General features: G+C 36.5%; 1 protein-coding gene across 1 annotated transcript in view; it reads left to right on the top strand.

Annotated features, from left to right (window-relative positions):
• The first annotated feature begins 7,519 nt into the window (after nucleotides 1-7,519).
• LOC139743103 (uncharacterized protein sll1178-like) overlaps nucleotides 7,520-7,731 on the top strand; it is a 55,141-nt gene continuing 54,929 nt past the window's right edge. The window contains exon 1 of the mRNA XM_071653609.1: nucleotides 7,520-7,624. The gene's annotated coding sequence lies outside the window, so the exon portion shown is untranslated. The remainder of the gene's footprint in view (nucleotides 7,625-7,731) is intronic.

Raw genomic sequence — 7,731 nt, 5'->3', positions numbered from 1 at the left:
TTTCTTTTTCTTTTTCTTTGTTTGTTTTTTTTTTTTGTTGCGAGTAGTCAAAGTGCAATACACGCTACGTTATCTTCAGATTGATAGCAGAATGATTTCAGAATTTCAATCTTCGTGAGCCTTTATTATGTGCATAGTATTATAATGATATATTATATAAAAACAATTTGTTTCTCTGGTGGCCCGTTCAGGCCACTCAAATCTTTAGATTTGAAATCTCAGGGGCCCGAAATTTAAGGAAATAAACAAACCATTGTGAATGTTAGCTGCCCAATCGGGCCATTGTTGATATGAAGATTCCATCGAGTTATGATACATAACATAATTCCATTGGGCATATAGATGATTCAGTAAATCATAACCCTGTCGTCTTGCTGATGCATCATACTCCACCGTGTCTACAGATTAAAGGAAACCAAAACCCAAAGAGAAATGTGGATTGAGTGAATGCAGCAACATTTAAGTAGAACAAATCAGAGAAAGTTTGAGAAAAATCGGCCAATCGATGCAAAAGTTATGAACTACTGGAGTTTATTGGACAACAATGTAAAGAAGATAGATGAAGAATTACACAAAAATTAATTTTTCATGAAAATACACATTCCATCATCTTGTTATTGACGTATGTTAAAGGGATGGTACAGTATTGGTGGAGATGAGAATTGGGCTTTTAACTTTTTGCGAGATACCAAGAAAACACTTATGATATAGTACAGAGCATACCACTTTAAGAGGATATCAAAGTTTATTTGATCAAAATCGGGTTTGGAATAGCTGTAACATCCAAAAACAAAGTAAAACAAAGCGATCGTAATAAAGTGTGGGTCCCACACTTTATTGGAATCGCTCTTTTTTAGATATCTCAGCCATTTCAAAACCAATTTTCATCAAATAAACGTTGAATTCCTCATGAAATTACATGCTCTTTCATATTTCATAAGAGGTTTCTCATTATCTCACCAAAAAATGTTAGAAACCTGAAATTAAGTCTCAACCAAAACTGTACGATCACTTTAAGGGTAACATTATTCCCACTGCCTTCTGAAAGAGGCTAGTCAAATGTTTTTTCATTAAGCTAGAAAAGTGAAAGTGTCTTGAAATTTCTTCACATGATGTCATAAACTGTAAAAGTTCATAACTTTTGCATCGATTGGCCGATCTTTTTCAAACTTTCACTGACGTGTTCTACTAATGTTGCTGCATTCACTCAATCCACATTTCTCTTTGGGTTTTGGTTTCCTTTAATCTGTAGAAACGGTGGAGTATGATGCACCAGCAAGACGACAGGGTTATGATTTACTGAATAATCTATGCCCAATGGAATTATGTTGTATATCATAACTCGATGGAATCTTCATATCGACAATGGCCTGATTGGGCAGCTAATATTCACAATGGTTTGTTTATTTCCTTAAATTTCGGGCCCCTGAGATTTCAAATCTAAAGATTTGAGTGGCCTGAACGGGCCACCAGAGAAACAAATTGTTTTTATATATAATATATCATTATAATACTATGCACATAATAAAGGCTCACGAAGATTGAAATTCTGAAATCATTCTGCTATCAATCTGAAGATACAGTAGCGTGTATTGCACTTTGATTACTCGCAAGAAAAAAAAACACAAAGAAAAAGACAAAGAAAAGATGGGTACGTGGATGGACGGCTTTATAGATAGTGTATTGATACACGTGTAGTGTAAAATTAAGGTTAAAAACGTGAGAATCACAATCAGCCTATAACCGTGATCATGAATTTGAAAGAAAAAGAAATACCATATAAAAAGTGGCATATTCTCGAATACACTCAGCATTAACCTACACATAAAAGACGTTCCATGACACCAAAACTTTTATCAGGAGGCATTTACGATGCCGCAAATCCGGATTTTTGCTGGCTTGATCGAATCAGCCTGACTTGTTTGGGTTCGACTTGCTGAACTCGCATCTTCGCATCCGACGATTTTGTTACATAACATCCTGGCAATCTCTAAGCTCCTAGAATATCCACGTTGTGTTTGGTTTTGTCTCTTCGGTAAAAAAAAGTATAGTATTTAGGCCTGAGCTGGTACCACCTATAGTGGGGTGGCTTAGTGAAATTATCGTGACACGGCGGACAAAAGCATGATTTTTTCACCAAAGGTACTTCATGATGTACCTTCTCAAAAAATAGGGTGCTCCAAGAAAATTGATGCTGGGAAGGAGGTTAGAGGTCAAAGGTCAATGACCTTTATTTGTGAAATAGGTTTTTTGGCTATTTCTCAGGTCAGGAATATCCAATCTGGATAAAACTTGGCAGGAAGAATATTGAGAACAAGTAAAATATTTTGATTGAATTTGGGGTGAAATTTCCAAAGGTCAAAGGTCAAAGGTCAATGAACTTTTTCTAAAAATCATGTTTTTGTTTATTTCTCCAGGTAGGAAGATTCAATTTTCACAAAATTTGATATGAACGTTGTATAGAAGGTACCAAGAGTATAAACCAGGGGTCAAATATAATTGTTGATTTGTGCGTTGCCATGGCAACCCAAAACTAGGGTTTTTAATTGAAGTTAGTTACAGGAGGCTATTTTCCAGTTTGGAAGAGATTCCATTTGAATAGGTACAACTGATCAACGGGATGTATAGAGGTTTGAAATACTTTTCATTAGTGTTAAGTGGTATGTTGCCATGGCAACTACATATATAGATTTTGGTTAAACTTAAAGGAGACTTCAGAACTTATGAATTTGAAGAGATTTCCATCAGGGTTGGTATTATTGATCAACAAAAAAGTCGCCAGACAAAGATTTGTCACCTTTATAGCATGTGGGTTGAGTGAATGCAGCAACAATAGTAGAACACATCAGTGAGAGTTTGAGGAAAATTGGACAATCCGTTCTAAAGTTATGAATTTTTGAAGTTTCTGCTCATGCAGTCGAGGCTGGATGAGAAGACTACTATACCTTGTAATATCACATGTGTACAACGATAAAAAGAATGAATAAAGAAAATTCAACATAAATTATTTTCGCTTACAAAAGGATACTCGACTTCTCTTTCAGAAGGCAGGGGGAATAATATTACCCTTGACATACGTCACTAGCAAGTCAAAGAAACTATGTGAACTTTATTCAAAAAGTATGGTTTTGTGAAATTCTCATTTCATTTTCCTTAGAATGTGCGCATGTGACATCATACACTGTGGTAGTCTTTTCATCCAGCCGCGACTGTGCAGATACCTTAAAAAATCATAACTTTTGAACGGATTGTACGATTTTTTCCAAGCTTTCTGTGATGTGTCCTACTAATATTGTTGTATTCACTGAATCCACGTGCGCATGAAGGTGGACTTGTCCTTTAAGGACAGATTCTGAAAGAGCAGACTGTAAGCTTTAAAATGATGTATCACACAATTCAAAGGGATTCCCCTAACCTATCTAAATAATAATACCGGTACTGGAAAGAAAGCACACACTCTGGATAAGTATGAACTGAGAAAAGAGGCTGCATTGTCTATTTTAGCGTTTAATCTTTACCAAGCTGTCTCATGTCATTATGTTCATCTTTTCTTCCCCCCTCCAATTTTCATTTGAGTTTGTCATTATTAATTTTTGATGATAAGAACGATGCCACAAGGCATTGTTTCTTAAAAATGCTTCAACTGCTCCTTCAGGTCCAAAATCTACATCAATATATATTATTTTCCTGATCTCCTCAACATTTTCCAAAAATAAAGCATACACCTTTTATGCATTGAGTCCTCCTTTTTGTGGATAATTAAAGGCAAAAACCCAAAATTAGTGCTTGAAAATTATTCTTAAGTGTGAGTTACGGATAGAAAGAACCTCTGTAAAAAAAAAATGAATCTGTATAATCAATGTTAAGTATTGTTAATAACACAAAATGTGAACAATATTTCTATGATAACATGTTTCCAGACTAAACCGTCCGCATTTATGCTTTAATGAGAAAAATACTGATATCTCTTTATATGTTTGCTTTGATTGCAAAAACTGTATATGGTAGGATGTCTTGTGATACAACAGGGGGGCATTTCATGAAGCAGTTTGGTCAGATATTTTTCTGACAAACTGTTACAAACTACAGAAATCCTTGCATCTGATTGGCAGAGAGCAAATTTGTCCGACAACTTGTCGGACAAAATGCTTCATGAAATGCCCCCAGACCTACACATATTATGCATAAAATGTGATATCCTGAACATTTTTTTCAAGTCACTCTCCCAAAAGTGTATATATAGGACCTTTAAGTTTTTCTTGTGTTTGTTCCTGGCAGATTACTAGTACACAAATGCTCCAATCCATGATGACCTAACGGAAATTAAGGAAATTAAAATGAATATACTGAAAACCAAAACTACAGATACTAATAACTTACTTCATTCTTCTCTCCCCACCCCACCCCTTCTTTTTGGTTTCTTGATATACTAGTAGATCTACCTGACTTTGATAATTGTCATTATGTAACATCATCTTCAATTGACAAGGCGATAAAACTTAACAATCATTTCATTATGCTGCTGGACTAATGGGGTTAGTTGAACTATATTGTTTTTAATGTGCTATACTTTTTCCTCCTATCAATCACATGTATTTTTGGGTGGAATGTATTTTGACATAAAGCATCATAGAATCAACCGCCTTTGGGGTCGGGAATTTTGTCATATCATATTGTGATTTAGATTCTGCTCTATGCCGATTTTGTTTTATTTCTATCAACTTTTTAAACTTCCCCATAGACTTTGTTCACCAGCCAACTACATCCCACCCTCTTTGGATAATGTGAACCAATCAAACATTGCTTTTACTTTTTAATAACATGTCTATACATAGCTATCAGACCAAAAATATTCAAACCGCTTTAAGTCTTTATGAGTGAAATTACAAATATCAATATATCTTTAAAAATATTCAAATTGTCTAAATTCAACTTTATCTATGAAAGCAGACTTTTAACTTTTTTAAACATTTGAATAACCCCCATAAGAAATAAGAAACATATAAAGAGGGGAGGTGCGGACTATAAAAATTGCTTACGGGAACCAGGTAATCCCTGCGCCAAACCTATGGAATTCACACAATCTTGGAGGAAACGGGTTAAATTTGTTAGGAAATATGTAGGGCAATACCCAAAACCTTAAGTTCTCAATGGAATATGCAGCTCTTCTACTGGTAAACTAGTAGTTCTGGGAGAAAAAATGAACTGTGACATAGTCCTACACCTGGCTCAGTCATTGCCCAAGATTTAAAGTATCTGAGCCAGAGTCACATGTCACTCTTTGCCATTTCTCTACAGGAGGTAGACAGTACTAAAAAAATCCTTTACAAGAAATTATATGAAATTATTCAATGAAAAGGTGCTTAAGAAAACTGGACTATTCCAACACACCTCCCTCAGGTCTGCAACACAGACTAACCACCTGTTACCATAGGAAAACCAGTAAAAATGGTGTATTACTGTAAACATGCACATAATATGTCGTATTATGGGTCTGAATTTTAAGACTAGCAACCATGTACATTGCATTGCATTGTACAGAAACCTGGCGAATGCCCTGTGTATAGTCTTTGAATTCAGACATTATTGTTATGTACAAATTAAGGGCATTTTCTCATTTTTTCTGTTAGCGGATTTCTTGGAGCACCCCCTAATTTTGATCCTCATATATATACCAATCTCTGAGGAAAAAATGACACTTTTGTCCGGCGTGTCACGATTATCAGTATATTTGTCACTAAGCCACCCCACTACTAGGCTCATGCTGCGCTCTTATACGTGCATGGATATGTTCATCATGTATTGGTAGTTTAATCATGTAATAGAATGAAGTGCTTGATGCACATGTTGTAGCCAATCATGTTGCTTTCCATTCCCTTATCTGATTCGAATTCCGATCAGGCGTTGCATGGGTCTTTCCATCTACAGAAATTCCTAACTCATCAGATTCTATTAGCAGCGAGAGAGTCACGTTATATTTGTCGTGGAACTTGAAGTGGATGAGGCTATGGTGGGCTGTTCGAGCCATTAAAGGTTTGGTTTAGTATTGGTTGAGGTGAGGATTCAGCCTTGAAATCTTTGTGAGATACCTAAAAATTTATGAAATGTTACGAGCATTCAACTCTAAGGGGACTTAAAAGTTTTTTGATAAAAATGAAATGGTTGAGATATCCGAAAACAAAGTAAAACAAAGCGATCCTTATACAAGGTGGGTCCCAACTTTCATTAGTATCATATTGTTTTTAGTAGCTCAGCCATTTCGAAACCAATTTTCCTCAAATAAACTTTGAATTCGTCTTAGAAATATATGTGCTTTTTCGTATTCTAGGTTTCTCATTATCTGAAAATTAAAATCTTCTTACAAAATAAAAAAGATGGAAACCTCAAGCCCCAAGAAATAGTGCCACTGTATGCAATTGTGAATCCATCGGATGTATGCACAGAAATTTACACCAAACACAACACTCGGGGGAAACCCAGATGCCAGTAAGATTGATTATTCTAACAGAAGAATACTCGAGTCACAACCCCCCCCCCCCCCCCACACACACAGAGAGACAATATAATACTGAATTGAAATGCTCTCCCGTTTCGGATTCCGGCTGAACTTATCATGAAAGAAAAATGATAGTTATCACCATATCCCCCTAAATTCTCACTAGTAACTGCAATAATTTGTCAAGGAAGAAAGGAGCAAATAAGGGAGAAGAGAGTAGTCTTGTTTACAGGGTGCAGGGTCTCCAATAAACACTAAATCCCAATGCGGTGTTTGTCTGTAAACCTATCGATCAAGGTTTCAATACAATTCTTGCAAACGTTTTCATTTTATTTCCTGCCTGATATCACAAGCCTTTGCTCACTCTTGATTGATGACGATAAATGTCCATAACTTTGAAAATCACAAATAAGGACTGTTGAGTGGAATTAATGTATTTTCTTCTTTTTTAGCAATTGTGTATGTGCTGCGTGAAGGAGTGGGTGCATAGTTTCTTACATCCTCTGATTTGGTAAAACCATGGAGCAACAAAACACATGGTAAAACCTCGCAATATTATAATTCGTACATTACATGCACAAGTGACAGCAATACGTGTATTCTGCGGCTGTGTTATTACATAGTCGTGTGTTTGCACTTTCCTACATTCTGGATACATCCAATCATGGACCCTACTACTATAGACGTCCGTGATCCAGTCTATGTGTGTGGTATACATGTAGTTGCATAGTTGTAACCAATGAGAGACTTTACCGCCTTGTTTGGTTGTACATATTAATGGTTCTTACAGCCCGCTATATGAGACACGCTGATGGAATCACCCGCTCCCTCCCCCTCTCTAATCGATTCAGTTGCTTCCTGGGTCGAGCCGTGTACTTGTGGGCACGTGCAGTGAATACACACCACGAATCTCGTCACTCCGGCTCAACTCGTCGATGAGGGGCGACGCGCTATTTTGTCTCTTGCCGAACGAAGATGCTAGTGAAGGCGAAGCAAGCAAATGACGACCGTTCCCGGCATCGACTCAAACTCTATTAGAGTGCCGATCTTGTTTTGCTCTTTTTGTCACTTATCATCCGTTACTGAACTGTAAAATTTTCTCGCCACACGACACCTCACCTTATTAAGGTAAGTGAAAGTACAGTTATCACTTTTATTGATTAATAAACGTGTGATATATCATCACTCTTAACCAAAGACGCAACAGAGAGAGAAGTCATGGAGCAAGAGTCCAT

This window comes from Diadema antillarum, unplaced genomic scaffold (genome assembly GCF_040938485.1).
Source record: "Diadema antillarum isolate AM-2024a unplaced genomic scaffold, OU_Dant_1.0 seq00001048_RagTag, whole genome shotgun sequence".
NCBI lineage: Eukaryota > Metazoa > Echinodermata > Echinoidea > Diadematoida > Diadematidae > Diadema > Diadema antillarum.
Note: the sequence above shows the minus strand (reverse complement) of the source record. Positions and strands in the feature narration are given on the sequence as shown.